Here is a 22,472-nt window from a genome sequence, read left to right on the forward strand (position 1 = left end):
CAAGGGAAGCCCAATCAGCCCAAGGTTAACCTAAACCTAGGATTGGCACGTTTCCCGAGGTTATAAATACCTCCCTTAATCCTCATTAAGGGGGATTACGCAGATTACACACATTAAACACTCTCACCTAGAGAGACCCAATCACTTTAATTTCCGCATTAATTACTCCTTAATCAAGTACTAACTTGACCGTCGGAGGCGGATCTCCAATCATCCGGAGCATCCGTTTGTTTTGCAGGTACAGGCGTCCGGTTCCAGTCTCGGAATTGTAACTCTCCCGCAGGACATCAGAAAACCCCGAAACAAGAGACTCGACAGGAGCGGTGTTGCTGTCAGCTACAAGAAGAATGAGAGGCTTTTGGGAGACAATTATGGCTGAAGGCAAAGCTATGGTGATGGCTGTTAGACTTGCACGCAATTATGGTTTCAAAAGAGTTATTCTTGAATCAGAAAATCTATCCCTCGTGAATTTATCTTAGAGGATGTTATTTCTTTTTCTACTAGTTTTGATTTTGTTCTTTGGTCTCATGTCAAAAGGGATGATAACTTTGCTGCTCATCACCTTGCTAAAGTAGTTTTGTTTGGTCTTGAACAAATTTGGCTTAATCACATTCCTTGTGAGATTTCCCCATACGTTTTGATGGACAATTTGTCCTTGAATTAATCTAGCTTGCTTTGCTTGCCGTAAAAAAATAAAAGAATTGTTAGGCCAGGCCAAAAAGGGTTTAGTAAACCTTTTGGATCTGATCATTTCAAATTTAGTTAGTTTAATCTTTGTTCTGATCATTTTGGTTTGAGTTTGATAAATAAAAGGTCCGGGTAAAATAAGGAATTTCTTGGGTCTAAATGGTTTCAAGTAGCTTTTGTTTCTATTCAAATCTTGAATTAACGAATCTTAATGGTTTTGGGTAGGTTATACGTTGATTCCAACTCAAGATCGTAAATTACCGGGTATAGTCAATTTCCATTTAACTTCGGATTGATTAAACAAGTTTGAAAACAAATTGTTTACAGTAATAAACCTTTTGGGTTAGTTAGGGTAGTTCCACTTTTTCTCCTCTCTATTAATTTAATTTAAATATGGTGAATATGAGGGTTACTTTAACGATTTTTAAGGTAAATTACTTTTAACACATTTCAAGATTACTACTAATTTGAAATGAGTTTGATTGTTTTTTAATTAGAAGTGATCAACATTGGCCCGACTCGCTAGCTCGGTCTGAAAATAGAGTGGTTTGGGCAAGCCTAAAACACATTTTTAGTTCAAAACTTGAAAGAAGCCCGAAAGAAGCCCAGAAAGCCAGCTTTAACTTGAAAAGCCTGCTACTTTTTGCAGGTTTGGGCACGAGATATGATGTTCAGGATCGACCCGACCCGATTTTTTTATCACCTCTAATTTTAATTAGGGCTAAGAAAAATTGTCCGAAATACTAAAAACTCAATCCATAACTGATCCAAAAATTAAGGTGCCCGATCTGATAACCATAACGGTTCAGGTACCCGATCCAATAATTTGTTATCGGGTACGGTCAATGGTTATCATTTTAAAAGTAACGATTATCCGATCCAATCCGATAAACAATTTTCTCTTTTTTTTCCTACTTAAATGTATTAATCTAAAATCTAAACTCTTACTTTATTTGATAATCACTTTATAATTCAAATGATTAGTTATATTATTAGTAATTGGTTAAGATCATGTGATATTATTATCAAATGATGATAAATGATATCATAATAACTAAATTATTAAGTCTAAATTTTTCTTATAGTATATCTAGGGATGGCAATTTAATCCGAGTTTCGATTCGAATCTGATCCGATCCAAAGAAAAAAATTTGATCCGAATCCAAATCCGATAAAATAAATTTGAATCCAAATAGGAGGCAAATCAGACTTGGACCCTACGCAAAGTCTGACGGAGTTCGTTCCGAGTCCGAGTCCGAATCAAAGAGTATGAGCATATGCTTTATAACATGGGAAAATTGTTTGCTTGTTTTGTATCAAAATTTTGTTATATAATTTAGTTCATAATTTAAATATGTTATGTTTACACTTTACTTGGTATGACAATACAAGCAATTATAGGCATATGACATTACAAAAATAATATTCGGATTATTTCGGAGGTTCGTATAAACGAACTAAATTTGGATTCGAAAATTACGAGTCGGATCGGATTCGGACTCATATTTTTTGAATTTGGACTCGGATTCGGATTTAGCCACACCCGACCCGAATTCGATCCATTGCCATTCCTATGTATATCATATCAGGTGTTTGATAACTGATCCGAAAATCTAGATACCCAAACTTCAGTTCGATTCATGGATATATATCATTTTTGTGTTATTGGTGAACGGTGATCGGTTACCCGAACTGATAGTGATAATGGTTCGAGTACCCGACCCATGCTCACCCCTATTTTTAATGTGTATTTTGTGTGGAAATCATTGTGGTAGGTGTACTAAGCATGATACACCCTAGTATAATATAGAATTAGTTTTTGGGCCGGGGCGATGCCTCGGATTATTTCATGGAAATGATCAGCTATATATGTTGTAATTTATGATTCAATTTTCTTCTAATTAAATTTATTGTTCATAATGTCATATGATATTGTAGGCGTCGTTCAAAGTACGCCTACGTTAAAGCATATGTGAATATGCTTGGCACTTTTAGGAAGTGGGAATTGACGTATACGATTAGGGACAAGGAAAGTAGGGAACCGCCAACAAGTTTTTAAGGAACTTTTAAAACCGTTCATGGATCATTTAAGGCAACCACGAATAATGGGACAACGATAGACAATAACGATTGACCCGTAAAGGTTACACCCCATTCATAATCCATGAGATTACTAACTCCATATGGTTCGGAACCACGAAAGGAGGATCGGGGATGATGGTACGAAGTGAGTCATGGAGTCACATTCGCCCGTATTAACCTCTACTCGATTCTTATAGTGAAAAGTGATTTCTGCGATCTCAAAGGCATACAAACAAAATATTAATTTGCTCCAAACTATTATTATGCTAAATTGGTTTACTATTAATGCAACACATAATTCTAAAATATTAGTGATCACTTGATTAAACAACAAGATTAAAATGGTACCTAAACCGGTTGTCCAAATTATCTTATTAGGCGTGATTTTCAATTACATATTCCCTTTAACATGAAATATGGTGATCAAAAAATAAAATAGAATAAACATTAATATTGGAAGCAATTTAACAATAATAACGTCAGTCAAATCAAATAATAATAATAACCTTAATCATGATACTAGCAATATAAAATAATAAGAGTAATTAAGTGAATTAATTACTCACTTTCAGCGTTTCCTTGAATTGCTACATCATGAATAAACTGTTAGTAATTTCAATAAAAATATAAATCAAATGGAAATAAATGAAATAAAAATTAGATTTGATTTGGTCCAAACCCTCAGTCAATTATATCTTTCACGCCTTGGTTAAAGTATAGAACTTTAGGTATTGTATGGACTCCTTGGAGTGCTTAGGGGAAGGAATGAAAGAATAGGGAGGCTATTGTTTAGGCTAAAGAGGGAGAAGAGAATTATTTTATGATCAGGCTTGTTCCTCCTTGAAAAAGGGGAGATATGACCTCTATTTATAGAGAAAAAAGAAGGATCGAAAAAACAAGATAAGATCCGAATTAAATCGGAATAAACCTTGATAGACTGCAGTTTTGCGGTTTTTGTTTTTATAAATAAGACATCGTTGGAAAGCTCTTGAATTCTACTTTATAACTCAATTAGAATCATATTCAAATATTTTGTAGAATAAAATATATGGTTGAAATAGTGAGACGGTGTCAGTTTTGGATAGAGTTTGACATTTTATTCGTATCTTTTCTGTTATAGCTCGGAATTGATATTATAATATATCATTGGAAAGATAATTTCAAGGGCTATCCAACCATATAAAATTTGGATAAAAAATATGAGGCACGAAAATCATATCAGACTATCTTTGAACGTCTTTCAATTCGGATAGAAATAGGATTTTCAAAAAGAAAAGTTTTATTCAATTTCAAACTCTTTAATCTTATCTTTTCAAAAAGGATAATTAAGATCTTTTATAAACATATAGAAGATTCTGATTAATCCTAATTGGTTTAGGAATTGGATTAAATAATTTGGACCCTCCACATGATCATTGGGTCATAGGTAATGTGGGCTTAGGTTCGGTTTGGGCTCAATTTAATATTTTGGCCATAACTTATTCATTATAACTCGGATTTGGGCTTATAATATATCGTTGGAAAGTTCTTTTCAAACCCCATCCAAATATTCAATCAATGGACCCATATTATGGACCAAAATAAACTGGAATAAACGTTTTTATAAAAAGGACACGAAATGAATGAATTTAAAGGGCACAAAATGAATTATTTTGGTTTAAAGGCACGAAAAGAGGAAAATAAATTATGGTTTGGGAAAATGGGCTAGGAATTGGGTTGTTTTATGAAATGAAAATATGGATTTAAGCACTCCAAGATTAAATACTCAACCCGACCAATAATGGCGGTGAAAGGTTGTTCATCATCGGGTTTGGTTTTGGGGAACATTTTTAGGTGTCTACAGATATATATATTAATATTTAATATTCAAAAGATCATATAAAAAATCATATAGATTGGTCGGTAAGACAATTAGTTCTAGAATTAAAGGTTTTGAGCTCAAATCGTGTGGTGAACTATTGTATTTATTATTATAAGTGCACGACATGTAATGAAAACAAACAGAAGGGAGAGCCACATGGTGTTATGAGTATTTGCATGGGTGACGTGGCGTAATGAGGAGAGTTTACGTGACACGTGGTCAGTGTTAAAAATGTCTTTTAATATATTAGTATAGATTTTCATTTTAGTTGACTCCGTTCTTTTATCACGCTTGAGAATGGACAATTTTAACGACTAATATGTCGAATGATCCACATTGTTAAATTATAAAAAGTGGATGTTAAAAATGTATACTGAGTATTTAACACAAGATACATATTTTGTAAATCACAAAATCTAATTAAATTATAGTTTAATTTGTTGAATAGCGTAAAAATCAAAGTGTGTCAACTAGAAAAAAAAAAACCAATAAAATAATTAATAACAATCACATACAGGCAAACCTATCAATTCGGGTTAACGGATCAATTTCAGCAAAATTTCAGGTTAGTTGGGTTGTTTTGTTCAAGTGGTTTAGATTGTTTCGGTATCCAGATACCCGAACATCTGAGTTCGAGTGGTATATTTTAAAATTAACGGTTACCCGATCCGACCCGATAAATAATTTTTTGTTTTGTTTTTTATTCTTAAATCTATTTTTCCAAAATCTAAACTCTTGAGCCATATCATCCCTCGCTCTCTTAAATGATATCATAATAATTATATTATTACCTCCGTTTTATATTATTTGCAACGATTTGACATAAATTAGAGAGGAAAAATGTCTAATCGTTGTAAATAAAACAAAACAGAGGTAGTATTAAGTTTAACTATCATTATTGGATATCTTATTTGCTACCCAATAACCAATCTGAAAATCCGAATACCCGAAATCTAGTGTTAGTGATATGAGATATCAAAAAATATATGTGTGATCAGGGGCGGTTTTGGCCCGGTGCGAGGTGGTCGACAGAATAGGGCCCACAAATTTAAGGGGTCCCAAAATATGGATATATACATTTTTTGTTCTATAAAGTTATGTATATGAATGGTTAGAGTAGTGGTGAGTGTAACTTATAGTTTTCTTGACATCTCAAGTTCTAGTCTCTTCCTCAACCCTTTTTTTTTCAAAAAAAAAAAAAAACCTTCATAAATTCATTCACCTCAAACTCTCCGCCCACAATTTCGGTAATCAGCTACATCATAATTACCTTTTTCATTCTTAAACCTTTCATATTCAATTCCAATTTAATTTCCCTCCTTCAATTATTCAATTTTCCTTTTCTAATTTCTACAGTATCTTTCAATTAACAAGATTAATACGTAGTACTAACAATTTTTATCTTTAATTTTTCAATTATTATCAATTAATCTACAAAAACCTTTTATCTTCCAAATTCATTTCACTCTTATTAATTTTTATTTCTAATAGAAAAATATTCAATTTGTTTTACGAGTGTTACGAGGGCCTTATTTTTGAGAAGTTGCACATGGCCCCTAACGCATTGCGCCATTGTAGCCCCGGCACTGTGTGTGATATATTTTCCGTAGATGTCATTAAGGGAATAATACATTTAGGTTTATTTTATGTTAAGATATTATTTAGAATATATATCATTAGGATTTATGATAGGATAGTTGTAGACACCCGAATGTGTCTCCCCAAAACCAAAACCCAGTGATGAATACCTTTCACGTTATTTGATTATCGAACGAAGTAAAAGTGTGAAAGGTCTAGTGATGTGATTGTTTTTATTAAAATATCTCTCTTTCTGTTTTTGAAAATATTTCTTTTGATACTCTAGTTATGAAAATAGTCAGTCCAATTTAATTTGGTCCATGATAAGGCTCCAATAATAGTGTAGTTAGATCGGGCTCGAAAAGAGTTTCCAACGATATATTATAAACCCAATTCCGATGAATAATGAGGAAGTTATGGCCAAAATACTAAATTGGGCCCGAAATGAATTTTATATGCGGCCCAATGATCTAGAGGAGGGCTTATTAATTATTATTCCTAAAGATATTAGGATTGATTTTAATATTCTAGAATAATCTAGAAGGTTCTTTTAAAATCTAATGGAATTAGGATTGATAATTATATTTTAAAGAGTTTTATTTAGAATAAAATGAGTGTTTTATGATAAATATGATCTTAAAGTTGTTTAACGCGGAATTTGCTGTTTGATCATATTAAGAAGAGGATTCCGTGTGGAAAGCGCGTTTTATTTCTGACTCAACGCAAGACGACAAGTCTGTCGCCTAGCGCTAATAGGTGTCGCCTGGCGCTAACAACTGTCGCCTGGAGCTAAGCTTGTCGTCTGGCGCTAACTCCTGTCGTTCGCGACAGGAGGTCTTTTATTCCAAATAGGACTTTATTTCTTTTCGATCGGTTTTCGGACTATTTTTTCTATAAATAGGGGTCGTATCTCCCCGTTTTTAATCATTCACAACCATCTAATTTTATTCTCTTCTCTAAAAGCTATAAGCTTACTCTCTCTCTATCCTCTTTCCAAACCTTCCCTCTTACAAAATTCCGCATACATTAGTTCTAGACACACCTAGCCAAGTTCGAAGTTGCCTTCGCCCTAAACGTGAAAGGTTGATAATTTCTGAGGGTTTGATCCCATATCTCTATTTCAATTATTTAAATTAATTGTTTTATTTAATATTTTCCTTGAAATTACTAATGCGTGTATTTTGATATTAGAAAGAGATACGAGGCATCCAAGTAAGTAATTTAATTACCTTATTGATCTTTTGATATAAAAATCATGCTTTAATTATTTTGATTCCTAATATCATGTTAGGATGTCTTTATGATTCCTAGTATCATGTTTAAGGTAAAAACTAAGATTTTTAATATCATGTATGTTTCTAGGTTGCTTCCTATTTCTTTCTTTTATCATGTTAGTACCATGTTAGGGATGAAGCTTTGATCCTTTATTGTTTAGTGACATGCTAGGATTTGTTATTAATCTTGTTAGTATCATGCCTAGGGTCTTGCTAATATTATTATGCTTTATTTATTGAGAATATTATTATGATGATGATTTATTATATTATTGTGTTGCTTGATATTTATATTATTTTTTTTGCTTGATCTCGCCCTCTCTTGCAGGTTTAAAGGGAATTTATACTTGTAAATCATGCTTAATAAGATAATTAATAATCTTGTTTAGGCTAATATGATTATAATTCAAGTGATCGCCAATAATAGTTTTGTTTGTGCATTAATATTCAACCAACATAGATTAATAAATAGGTTTAGGATTAACCTATTGATTGTATGTTAGTCAGAAAGCGCACATGAATATGAGAAGAATAAAGTAGAGGCCTACTTTTAGGGCAGGTTCAATCTCTTTTAGGTTGGATTTGTACCTTCATCCCCAAATATTCAGTCATGGTTCCAGACCACTATGGAGTTAGCGATCTCATGGATCGTGAAGGGGTGTAACCTTCACCCTGTGAACGGTTTACAAGTTCCTAAAACATTTTGGCGACTCTTTTACTTTAGCTTCCTTCCCTTAGGACGCCACTATGCTTAAGTGTATGATCACAGTAGGGCTCAAGTATGGGATGCTTGAAATATTCCCTACACTAGTATATCTTTAGGAATATTGTTTCCTATCTTATGAGTTTAGGTTTTGTATAAATACTAAACCTATTGATGAATAATAATCAAAGCAATACAAGCCATTCAATTCTATTTCCTTTCTAATTTGGCATGGTATCAAAGCAGATTAGATCTTGGGGTCATTCACAAAAAATTTCCTCCTGCCGGTGGGTTGAAAATTAAACCCATCGATGGGATAAACTAAACTTTTAGCCAAAATTACATTAAAAAAATTAAATAAACAATTCCGCTATGCAAGTTTTGTTTAAGAGTTTTGATGAATTTATTGGTGGTGGATCATCATGGTACCTAGTACACGTAGGTTTTTTATCCTCAAAATAGGTGCCATTGTGGCATCGATTAAGGTTTTTTTATTTTTATTTTCTTTTATTTTTTAAAAAAACAAAAAGAATTCAAACCATGAAATCTAGCAAAGGGCCATGGAAGAAGATCACAAACCCCAGTAAAGGGTCGTGACAGAAGATCACGGACACCGGCAAAGGGTCGTGAACACAGAAGATCACGGACACCAGCAAAGGGTCGTGGCAGAAGATCACAGACACTAGCAAAGGGTCGTGGCAGAAGATCACGAACACCAGCAAAGGGCCGTGGCAGAAGATCACATACACCAGCAAAGGGCCATGGCAAAAGACCAAGAACACCAGCAAAGAGACATGGCTGCAAAAGTTTGCTTTTGTAAAAAAATAAAATTGAAGGCGACATCAACAGAGTAGTGCAACTCGATCGACTTCAACAACGTGATGAATTTCAAATCGCAACGTTCGTGTTACTGCTGTTACGATTGCGGGAGGGTGTTAGAGATATGAGATATCGAAAAATACATGTGTGATATATTTTCCACAGAAGTCATTAAGAGAATAGTATATTTAGGTTTATTTTATGTTAAGATATTATTTAGAATATATATCATTAGGATTTATGATATGCTAGTACTTCGTATATCTTTTAAGAATATTGTTTCTTATCTTACGAGCTTAGGTTTTGTATAAATACTACTTCACACTTTCTATAGTACTCCTGGAGTACCGTGAGCATGGTACTCTAGGGGGTCAAATACTGGATTTTCAATTAAAGAAATCCTTCTTCTATTTTTATTTTTCTCTTTCCTTTGTCTTACTTTATTTTTCAAAATTCTTCAAATAATCACTTTATTATTCAGAAATTTTGTTGAATTGAAGAGCTAATTGTTCAAATTAGCAAAATCAGAAAAATTAAAACCCTAAAAATCAATTGAGTGTTTTATATTTGTGAGAATCTGATAAATTTGAATAGAAATTTGAATGAAAATGATTTTATTTAAAGAAGAAAAAAAGAATCGAACAAATTTTTGATAATTTTCAGAAGAAATTTTACGTAGAAATTAATTTACTTGAAAATTAATTGAGCTCATTTTTTCGGAGAGGGATATTAACCTATTGTTCTGTAAAAATAACATACATTTGATAAGAACAAAAATTTGAAGCAAAATAACAAAAAGTTCAATTCAAGTAAGATAACACAATAATCTTTTAGCAAAATAACAAATGATTTTAGTGAAATAACACAAGGCTCGTATGAAATAACACAAGTTTATAGTTTAATAACACGGGCTGAGGTTTCCACAAAATAACACTAGAATTTATCAAAATAACACATGGTTTACATAAAGTAACACAATGTTTTAGCAAAATAACATAAGGTTATTTTAGGAGTTAAGAATATGAGAGGGGACTGAAATTTCAGCAAATGTAAAAAGAGGGGACTATAGTTTGGGACGTTAAAAGCAGGGGACTATACCTATAACTCTGGCCAAGGTGACCTCCCACCACTGGTTACCATATAGTAAATGATTTTAAAAAAAAATTAATTGACAAGCTTTAAATTGCATTGGGAAACAGAAAAAGTGTTGTAAACAAAAGTAGCCGTTATCCAAGTATTTATAGGAATATTTTCTACCAACATAAATATAATTTGAACAGCAATAAACACTGAGTACTTATCAAATTTTTTTACATCCAAAATCCAGCTTGATCCTTAGTTTGCCTCTGAATTTATACCTGCAGAATAGGTTGAGTAGCAGTAAGTGAAATCTTTATTCCATAGATGTAGTGAGTTATGTGACTATTAATTTGTGAATTTTGGTGTTCATTGAATCTAGAATAATTTCAAGTAGCAGTGCCAGTCCAAGGAGGTGTAATTGTGGGCTACTAGTGTCACGCACAAGGGCATGGACTAAAGACAACCCTGGAAGAAGGTTTCTTGTGTGTCCAGACTATGATGCGGATACTAATAGAAGGGGATGCAAATTTTTTAAGTGGGTTGATACTTAACCTCCCACAACTTGGCAGACAGATGTAATTTTAGGATTGATGGAGGAGAATCAACATCTGAAAGAAGAGCTGATTTCAATGAGGAAGGATTTGTATGAAGCAAAAAAGTACTCGAGGAAGGTAAATGCTTACTACACTCTAGTGAAGGTGAAAAGGGCTGCTAAGATGGGGACCAGATTTCAAGTTTGTTTAAATGTTATTGTAATTGTTGTAATTTGCCTATGGTTATATGTAAGTCAATGAATGCATTAAAATATGTAGCTACAAGTTACCTTATTTGTTCTTCTTTGTATGCTTTGCCCTTGCTAGGTTCTAACATATAAATTCTGTAATCAGACTATGCAATTCGGAATTATGTAGCAAATGTAGTTGTTAAAATAAAGTACTTGCAGTTGCTATGTTGTTATTGTTGTTGTGTGTTGGCTCTGGCTTTGTTGGCTTGATGGAGGAAAATCCTCAGCCTGAAATGCATCGCTCACCATAAAAATCTGAGTAATAAGCCCCATGCACCCTATATTGCACATTTTGTAAAGGCTCTGACTCAGTTCTTGGACCTGAAGTACTCACTTCACCCTGTGAAATTGAGAATTACCAAACTAATACTTACAAATGTTATTTTCTGCAAAAGAATAATATTGAACACATAAGAAGAGTTTAAAATTTACAGCTGCAACTCTTTGAAAGCCATTTGGGTAGGTGTAAACTCCTACTTCCCTCATGTGCATGGGTATGTGACTAGGTGTAGTGTCGTGCTTCTGTTGTTTCCTGGTTGCATCAGGGTAGTTTGACTTGTTTAGCTTGCATCCGTTTTTTTTGTGACCTTGTACACCACAAACATTGCAAGTCATCCTTACACCTGACTTCCTTAGCTTCCCGGATGCTGAACCTCTCCTGCTTGCATCCTTTTTCTTTTAAAGCCTGTGCAACACTTTCTTCAATTTAGGGGGGGACCACAACACCATCAAAAGGTGGCCACTGCTGACAGGCTAAAGTCGTATCACCTAATCAAAAGTAATTCCTAAATCCTCTAACTAATGTAGATAGGGAAGTAGGGTCGAATCCACAGGGAAACAAGTCTTTTTATTCCTAATTAATTAAAGTAATCTAAATTATCAAGTAACCAATATATTATAATTAAAGGAAACTAAACTACGAAGATTAAGAATAAAGAGAAAACAATGAATAAAAGATCTAGGGCATAGGTTCACCAATAAATAATATTCCAAGGTAAAGCATAATAATCAACCATCAATGTATAAATTAATCAGATCATAAAGGGCTTTCGCTACATATTACAATCACACAATTAATTTAACGGTATTAAATCTCATCTCTCGAATCTCGACTTAACCATTTATAAATTAACCTGCCTATTGAAACTAGACCTAAACATCAATTCTCATCTCTCGAATCTGGAATCAATATTGTCAAACTCATGCATAAAAGATTCGCGCAAATCTAGTCACAGAGCATTAAATCAATCGATAGGAAATTAATCTAGCATTGACAATTAACAACAATAAATTATCCCTTCATATTATTTATGGATCCCCACAAACCCTAGAAATAGAAATACTCACACATAATTAAATCTAAACAAATCAAAGTAATAAAACAAGACATGATCAAAGGAATAAAATAAATAACTAAGATTAAGAGAAGAGAAATTGTTACCAAAGAAATCTGGAATTAAGAATAGAGTTAAGAACAAAGTATATGAGAGAGAAACTAATCTAAAAGCTAAGTAGAGAGAGAAAATCTAAGAAAGAATTAAGAGAGAATAAAAGAAGATAATAAAACTTGCTTAACGGAAAAATATTTATACTAAGCGAGAATCCTAAACTAAAACAAACTTAAACGACGATAATTAACCCCTAATAATAACACGCGCCCGATCGGGCGAGGCACCGCCCGATCGGGCGCACCTTTTTTTGCTCATTAGGGAGTTTCTCGTGCCCGGCCGGGCGCGAGTTCGGGCGCCAGCCTTTCTTCCCTCGCCCGGCCGGGCGCGCCTTCGGGCGCCAGCTTCTTTGGCCGGGCGACACTCTTGGGACACTATTTGGACTTCGATTGGGCTTCAATTCTTCGAGCCAATCTGAATTTCCTCTTCGGGTCTTGAATAATCGGTCCAAATGCCCCGGTATCACATATACCAAGCCCTTAATCACCGGTTCGATGGCTCTAATCGACCCTGGGCTATAAAAAGTGGTCGTGCTTCTCCAATGCTCGTAATTGCTCCATAATATCTCGGGAAAATGCTCCAAAAGTGCAAATCCCTACAAAAGTCAACCAAATCTACGAAAATACTAGAAAACACCAATTAGTAATAAAAGTGGCTCTAAAGAGCCAAAAACACTACTAATTATGACCAAGGGACGGGGGTAAAATAATATATAAAATAGACACATCAAACTCCCCCAAGACAAACCTTTGCTTGTCCCTAAGCAAAGATCTCATCAACGAATAAATAAATATGCTTCACCCCAAAAAGTAAAAATCAAGCACAAACAATTCAAGGTAAATCCAATAAACATGCTTCAAAATTAACCAATCAAATCCATCCAATTACCCTTCCTTCTTAACAATTATCAAATAGAGCAAACCACAAGAGCATATAGAATTCAAGACTAGTGTTCACACACTCAACTCTCATTTATGTGGCGAGTAAAAGATTACTCGATCGCTCTCCAACCAACCCCTTTAATGTGAACAATGCTCTCCCAACTCACACTCTCATGTGTTTAAAGCAACGAACGCTCAACCTACTAGTCAACTCGAAATATGTCAAATCATAACTTGCATTGATAAACAACACTTTCACATTCATATAACTCTATGCACAAAGGTCAAAAGGTCTTTAAAGCTTGTAATGTAAGGCTAGGGGAAAGGGTTGGAAATATTTGAGAAAATGTGAGAGTAAAGCTATGCTTAAGGGAGTCAAATCCTAATAAAACACAAGGTCAAAAATAAATAATAACCAAACATCTCCAACATACTCAACTCCACCAAAAATTCACCAAATACAACTCCAATCATAATAATATTATTTTTCAACTCTTACAATAAATCACTCATAAAAATATAATAATATAGAACTTGAGTGAATAAACAAACTTGATTTTTCAAACTTGATTTTTTTTCATTGAAGCTCATTTTTCTCTTTCTTCCTTTTGATCAACCTCCAACTAGAACATTTGAACATTGAACACTTTTTTTCTTTTTGCTTGAAGTTCACTTTTTTTATCACTTCCTTTTTTCTTGAACTTCTCTTTTTTTCTTTTCATAACATCATACTTTATTTTTTCAAGAAGATATAGCTTTCAAACTCATCAAAAATAAACATGATCAAGAACAAAATAACTTCTCAAAACCCACCCATAATTGTGCAAATAATAAGCACACTACAAACTCCCTCACCTCACTCACTATTAGCTCCCCCAAGCCAAGCTTGGGACTAGTAACCAATGGGGAAAAAATAGGCTTGTAATGTGGCTAATAAATAAAAAAAGTCAAGGCAATAACATGGGTAGCAAGAAGGGAACAAATATATCTAAAATCATCTGAAGGCCACCTAAAAGAACAAACACCTTCGTCCTCCTCAATGTGCATAATAATGAGTCATACAAACATTACTTATAGTTGCAAATCAATACTCAAATTCATTGACATACCAGGAACTAACACACATTCCTTACCTAATCAACTAGTCAAGCACTATATTCACAAGTAGTTGGGCAAAATTGACGCATGTTAGGGTTCCAAGGCAATCAAACATCAAATCATGATCAACAAATCCACAATACTTATCATCGTATACCAAGAATCAAAATAATTTTTCTCAAGTAAGGGGCACAGGGAAGCAAGATTTATAATTCATTGGAACGTATTTTTTGGAATTTTTTTTTATTTTTCAATTTTTTTTTTGTTTTTTTTTTGTATTTTCATATGAAAGAAAGCAATAAATCTAAACTAAGAAAACACACCAAAAACAAAATAAAAGAGAAAAAGAAAGATACCAAATCCAAAATCTCCCCCAAGCCAGAATCAGACAATGTCCTCATTGGCTCGGGAACTAACCCAACATAGCTAGTCCTTATCATCCTCATCCATGGATCTGAAACCTCCACCTCCACTGCCACCTGCGCCACCTGCACCAGAAGAGCTACCACCGAAATAACCAGCATGAAAACTCCCCCCCGGTCCCCTGAAAGGAATGTCCTGGTCGTACCCATGGAAGGCAGAATAGTCAGTATAAATGCCATGGGTAGTGGGATCATTATCGTATCCCTGGGGTGGAGGCTAAAACCAGTCAGGGTAAATAGCATCGTCAGGAATGTTGCCCCGACGAGCATAATCATCGTACATAGGGTAGAGAGCTCTACCCTGGTTCCTCTCAAGGTACCCTAACCTCTAGTCAATGGAGCCTACCATCCTCCTAAGTTCAGTGTAAGAATTCTCAATACGGCCTAAAGCCTGACCTATACTCTGAAAGTCCCAAACTGGGTCAGAGTCAACATGGGGGACAGAATGAGACATGCGATGTGGAGAAAATGCTACCTCAGGCTCTTGCTGGGGTGGTGGAACTGGTGGTGGTACTGGTGGTGCTTGCCCCCTAGCGTTGGCAACTAAAAGGTCGTACATGTAGGACACTTGCCCGGGGGGAAAGGCGGTCAAGTCAGGACTAGGTAGGGAAAAGATGGGTAAAGGCTGCTCGGTCCCAGTCCTAATACACCAGTGGGGTGTCTGCTCGCTATCCAGTCGTACCCACCCCAACTCCTCAAAATACCTAGCAGTCATATAGGTATCCGGTACACAATTGATCAGTTGGTGGGGTCCACTCTCAACAAAACCGACCTTTTTCACTACAATCCTAGTGATAAGGCCTCCTATACGAATAGGGGTGCGAGACTGGGTACTGGTTGTGGCAAGTCTACTCAGATGCTGGATGATGTACCTACCTATGCTCAGTTTCCCAAACCCATACACATAGTGTCCTATAACAGCTAGTTCGTTGGTTTGGGTGTTATGAGGCTCATTCCTACCCAGAAAACACAAACCCGCAAATCTTTGCCAGATTTTTGGGATAGGGTGATGGATAGGTTTTGTACTAGCATGTTGGGGGGTCGGGGGTAGGCAAACCAGTCAGAGCATGATAAATATCACCCATTTTGTAATCAGCATGCCATTGGAATGGTAATTCAGAATTCAATTCAAACAATTTATAAAATTCAACATATGTTAAACTAATATTCCTATTGTTCAATCTGATATATAAATTCGGTCCATTTCTACTATTTACAAATTTCAAAGAAGACAAGAATTCACAAGTTAATTCACGGTATGTAGGATAATGCATATCAACGAATTTTCTCATTCCTATGTCATTCAAAAATCGTTTAACAATCATACAAACCATAAGTTTCTAAAGTAGGGCGGTGTAACCACCGTGAAGGAATTACCTCGCGCCCGGCTAGGTGTTCTAGTCGTTCCTTTTACTCCTGGCTAGCAATACGGATCGTTGGCCAGTAGGGGAGTTGTAAATCCAGGTCGTACTTCTCCCTCGAGCTAGAACTCCTTTCGAAAATCGATCGAGCCCTCATTGAAGCCATAATGTACAATGGGTATGAAAAATAATTTGAATGGAATTTGAAAATTTATATATAGGATTGTAGAGGATGAAGAGATGATTAAGAATATGTAAAAATATTTGGATTTGGGTGAGAAATAAAGAGAAAATCTTAGAGAGAAGGTAGAGGTTTTAAGTGTTTAGAGAGAGAAAGTTATGGAGGAAAGAGATAAGAATGAGAAAAGAAAGAAGAAAGGAGAAGAAATAAACCCGGAGGCTGGCGCGCCCGGTCGGGCGGGTGATCGCCCGGGCGATCTGAATTTTTTTATTCTACTATGCTCTCGCGCCCGGTCTGGCGCCCTTTGCCCGATTGGGCGATCTAAATGCCCGATTTTTCTTCTACTCTCGTGCCCGGTCGGGCGCCTTCGCGCGATCGGGCGATCTGGTGCTTAAATTTTCATATTTTCTCGCGCCCGGTCGGGCGAGATTCGCCTGATCGGGCGATCGAAGATGTCCGTATATGACGAGTTTCGCGCCCGGTCGGGCAAAAATTAAGTTTTTTCTAGACTCACTCTCGCGCCCGATCGGGCCCGAGGCCATAATATCGATTTTTAATTTTTCTTCTTTGCTTCAATTTTCAGCCAACTCTTTTCCTTCAAACCTGCACAAACACTCATAAAACTTCATCAAATTCACTCCTCTCTCCTCTCATAAGAAAAAGAAAGAAAAACTAGTCTAAAAAACATTAAATTACGGGTTGCCTCCCGCAAAGCGCTGGTTTATCTAGGTCCCCCACGACCTTCTTACCAAGTACAAGAACTAGGACCCTTGACCTAAAGCTTGGTCCGGTGGTTTCTCACCCGATCAAGCGGTGTTTAGGCCACGATGCGGCTTCCTGACGTACCTTGTGGGACGCCAATTCACTTTATCTGGTGGATCCTCCTTGACTTGGAGTGGGGGCTCTTCAATGCTACACACTAAAGATCCCTCTTTGATCGAGGGTTGCTTCAAATTGTCATTGCATGTAGCACTTGCAACTCGATCTGGCGGAACGCTCACAATAGGATCAATTTTCACAACTTGCTTGTTTGATTCCACCTTTTCATCCTCAAAGCCAAGGCCTAAACATGGGCAACGGGTCGCGCCGTGCCGTGCCGTCGCGCGTCGTGCCTGGCCGTGCCGCGGTAGGGGTCGTGCTGTGTCGTGCCAGCTCCGCGACGGGCCGTGCCGTGCCTAATTTTGGCACACCCCAGCCCACGGCACGGCCCACGTGCCTGGCGGGCCGTGCCATGCCGGGCCGCGGGCCAAACCGTGCCACTTTAATTTTTTTTTATTTTTTTTTGAATAATAAATGTAAATAAAAAAACGATATATATTTTTTAGTACAACTTAATTTTATATAAATAATGTGATTAATTTATGTTTATGTTAATGCTAATATATTTTGTTTAGAACAACTTTATTTTAATTAAGGTTATATAAATTATTTATCTAATTATGTTTAAGTTTATATAAACAAATAAAAACAATTTTACTAATTTAGCAATAAACAACAATGCATATAATAAAAAATTAAGAGTGCGATAATCCGAAAACACAAAAAATTGAAGAATAACTTATTTTATCATATGCCGGGAGCCGGTACGATAAATCGATAATACAAATAATTAATGATAATTAAAAATCGTACAATATTTGGTGAATAACTTCATTTATTATACGGAATACGAAGTTCGATATTACAAAAATTGTACAATGGTGTATGATGGTGAGTAAATATAGGCCTCTGCTGTGCCGGGCCGTGCCCGGCCGTGCCACGTGTCGTGCCGGCGGGTCGTGCCGGCATGCCGGCCACCGTGCCGCCCATCGTGCCGCGTGTCGTGCCCATGCCAAAACTAATTTTTTTGTTCACGACCCACAGGTGGGCCGCCGTGATGGCGTCGTGCCGGGCCCGTGCCGCCCGCGTGCCGGCACGGCCCGTGCCCACCTTTACCCAAGGCCGACAGTGTAGAGGGCTCTTTCAATTGCATCAAAGTCCTTCTGCCATTTGTCTATCTCATCTAAAATGGATGCAACACAAGATACCGCCTCCAAGGGATCTTTTACAAGAGCTAGAAATCTGGAATTAAGAATAGAGTTAAGAACAAATTATATGAGAGAGAAACTAATCTTAAATCTAAGTAGAGAGAGAAAATCTAAGAAAGAATTAAGAGAGAATAAAAGAAGGTAATAAAACTCGCTTAACGGAAAAATATTTATACTAAGCGAGAATCCTAAACTAAAACAAACTTAAACGTCGATAATTAACCCCTAATAATAACACGCACCCGACGAGGCACCGCCCAATCGGGCACGCCTTTTTTTGCTCATCAAGGAGTTTCTCGCGCCCGGCCGAGCGCGAGTTCGGGCGCCAGCCTTGCTTCCCTCGCCCGGCCGAGCACGCCTTCGGGCGCCAGCTTCTTTGGCCCGGCGGCACTCTTGGGCCACTATTTGGACTTCGATTGGGCTCCAATTCTTCTGGCCAATTTGGATTTCCTCTTCGGGTCTTGAATACTCGGTCTAAATACCCCGGTATCGCATATACCAAGCCCTTAATCACCGGTTCGATGGCTCTAACCGGCCCTGGGCTATAAAAATTGGTCGTGCTTCTTCAATGCTCGTAATTGCTCCATAATATCTCGGGAAAATGCTCCAAAAGTGCAAATCCCTACAAAAGTCAACCAAATATACGAAAACACTAGAAAACACCAATTAGTAATAAAAGTGGCTCTAAAGAGCCAAAAACACTACTAATTATGACGGGGGTAAAATACTATATAAAATATACACATCAACTGCCGAGGGCCATTCAAAGGCTCTAACAAGTACTGATAAGCCTTTAAATATGTAGTTTTTGAGAAATATTCATTGACATACGGCTCGGGATTATTGCCTTTGTTCCACATTGCTACAATGACATGCTTACAGGGAATTCCACTAAGCTCCCAAGCCCTGCAAGTGCATGTTTTGCTGCCTAAATTCACCACAAAGCTTTCCTGAGTTGCACTTTGTCTAACTCCATAACAACACCCTCCATCCCAGTAACCATTCTGTCCCCTAGCCCAAATTTTATTCCATTCTAATTTCTGCTAAATTCTAAGGCATAACAGTAGCTGCTTTTTTTGAATTTGATCCCTTTTCTTATGTAGTCTCTCCATGAGACCTTCCCGGATGTCTTCTAGCATTGTAATGATTGGTTTGTGTCTAGAGTTGAGGATATATGCATTGAACACCTCACTCATGTTATTATCCACACTGTCACAGCATGACATTGAACTATAAAAAGCCCTTCACCATTTCTTGTAATTTCTACCCATTAAGTCATCAGCTGCATCAGTAGATATTTCCCTTAGAGTTTCAATGTTTGCAAAAAATTCATTTTCAGTACAACTTTTGGCTATTTTACAAAACTGTTTTCTGAATTCTAACCTACCCCCCCTCCCATAACACCTCTAAAATTGCAGTACACATGCCTAGAACACACTTTTGTTTCTGCTGATGGCGACACATTTGCTACTGCTGTAAGAAGTCCCTTTTGTTGATCTGACATCACTGTATAACTAGCACCTTCAATGGTTCCAAGGTCATCAGCAAGTAGTTCTAGGAACCAAGTCTAGGTCTTAGTACTCTCAACTTCAACCACTGGCCAACACTACTAGAAAAAGGGTCATTTTCGACGGAAAATTTCTATCGGAACCACCCCAAAATCCGTCGGAAAACCCGTTTCTAATGAAATTCCGTCGTAACCGGTTGTTGGAAAAGCTTTTGTAGGAAATTTGTCTTCTTCCGACGGAAATTCTGTCGGAAACACTTTTCCGACGGAATTTTCGGTCGAAAGAGGTATTTCAGCATCAGGAAAATCCGTCGGAAATTTCTGACGGAATTCACAATTCAATTCGGTCGGAAATTTCCGATGAAAATTCCGTCGAAACTGTTTTTAAAAAATTAAAAATACGTCGCGCCACCAGTACGGCATGGTGTATCAACCACCACCAACCACCAAATAACTCCCCACCACCAGCCCCTAACTAACTCCCCACCACCAGCCTCTAACCTGTCCCGTTCCACGACCCACACCATCAAAACCCCAACCCACCTAACCCTAACCCACACAAACTAGCTAAGAAAACCATCCCACCACCCACCTAAAACCACCACTTCCGCCACCACCACCAAAACAAACTATCACAACCCCAAAATTAAACAAAAAAAAAGTTAAAATCCCAACTTAACACCTAGAACCCCGAAAAAATCCCAACCCACCTCACACCTAAAACCGACCCTTCCTCCTAACCAACCCAGATCTGACAAAAAAAAACCAAACCACCATGGCACCAAGCAACCACAACCACACCGAACACCCAACAACCGTAAAATTAAAAAAAATAATAATAAAAAAAACCACCGCCACCCCAATTCAACAAAAAATAAATAAAAAAAAGAAGTACAAACCTTGAATTTCACTCAACAAAACCACGAAAATGGCTTGAATTTGGGTTTTAAAGGTCAAATTCGACCATGAAAACTCTAGATCTAGAGTTTTCATGGTCGAATTTGACATGTAAAACCTTACTTTTGTTCAAAAAATTAATTAGGGCTTTACGAATTAGTGTAAATTTTGGGTTGTTTTTGCCAAAAATTAATTAGGGAGAAGAAAAAGGGCCGAAAAACCGAAAAATTAATTAGAAAAAACGAAAAAGAAGGGTGAAAAGGAGAAGGAAAAGGGGCGAAGAAGAGGAGGAAGAAGAGGAAGGAAGAAGAAAGGGTGGCGAAAGGAGGAAGAAAAAAGGGGAGGAGAAGGAGAGAGAAGGAGAACAGGTAATGAGGGAGGAGAGAGAAATGAAGAGGTAAGGGTAAAGGGGCGGGTTTAAGTTAGGGTTTCAGATTTTTTGTTTTTTTTTTTAAAAAAAAATCAAAATTCCGTAGGAAACATATTATCTCGTCGAAAAATTTAATTTCAGACCGAAAAATCCGCCGGAAAACACTTAAGTTCTGACGAATTTTAATTTCCATCGTAAATTTTCGACGGATTTTCGACGAAAATTCCAGATCCGTCAGAAATTTCCTACGGAAAAAAAATCCGTTGGAAATTAAGTGTTTTACGACGGATTTTCATGTCCGTCGGAACCGTTTCGTCGGAATTGACCTTTTTTCTAGTAGTGCAAGCAATTGGGAACATCTGATTGTTCCCATCTCTGCCCACAACAACTAATAATTAACCTCCAAATGGCCCCTTTAAGAAACAACCATCTAAGGATAAGGGTCTGCAGCCAGCTAGAAAACCCTACTTCAAGGAGTCAAAACAGATGTAAATTCTTTCAAATACACATCCATTAAGCTTTAACTTGATGGTGTTTTTCCTATTACTTCTCTTGATCCCAGCAACATACCTATAAAGTAGTGCATACTGTTCTTCATACTCTCCAACTATCAAGCTCTGACCAATCTTCCTAGCCTTGTAAGCCTTATACTTGCTCACTTTTAGACCTTTCTCTAACCATATGGTCTGAATAATGTCATGAATTTTCATATATGGATTGACCTTAAACCTATCTTGGAAGGTTTTTGTAATCCATACTGTTGTAACTCTTTTATTTTTAGAGGTTCTACCACAGGTATGGTCACTTGTATGAGTTTTAACCATGAATGATTTGTTGTTGTGATCCCATGATGCCCAAATCTTCCATGGGCACCCTTTATCCTTATTAGAACAGTGACAACCAATCCTTTGTGTCACATTCTTTGACTACTTAATTTTCTTCCTGACTCAATTGAGTGACACATTATTGCTTCCCTAAATGCAGCAGCACTTTCAAATCTTTTCCCAACAAAAAAAGGTGTATTTTTGTGAGAGTCTTTCCTAGTTTGTCTCCTCATATGACCTGTCTCAGGTGGCAAAAGATACCCAAAATCATCTTCATCTAATTCTTCATGTGTTGAAGAGTCAGTATGCATTTCATTCTCAGTCCCTTCATCTGAGTCAGTGTTATATCTGTTCTTTTTGTGGTGTTTAGAGTCATCTAATCTCTTTAGCATCTCTAACTCATCTTCATAAGACTTTTGTTGTACTTTTTCCTCATTTACCTTATTCCTTGCACCAACATACTCAACATCATCCTTATCTGATCTTTCTGTGTCATAATCAATTTCAGGTTCCATATTTCTAGGTATGGATGTGAAGCTACCTAGCCCCTCCATGTTAGTTAATAACATAACTAAAGAACCCCTCCCT

This window comes from Chenopodium quinoa, unplaced genomic scaffold, assembly GCF_001683475.1.
Source record: "Chenopodium quinoa cultivar QQ74 unplaced genomic scaffold, ASM168347v1, whole genome shotgun sequence".
Classification (NCBI taxonomy): domain Eukaryota; kingdom Viridiplantae; phylum Streptophyta; class Magnoliopsida; order Caryophyllales; family Amaranthaceae; genus Chenopodium; species Chenopodium quinoa.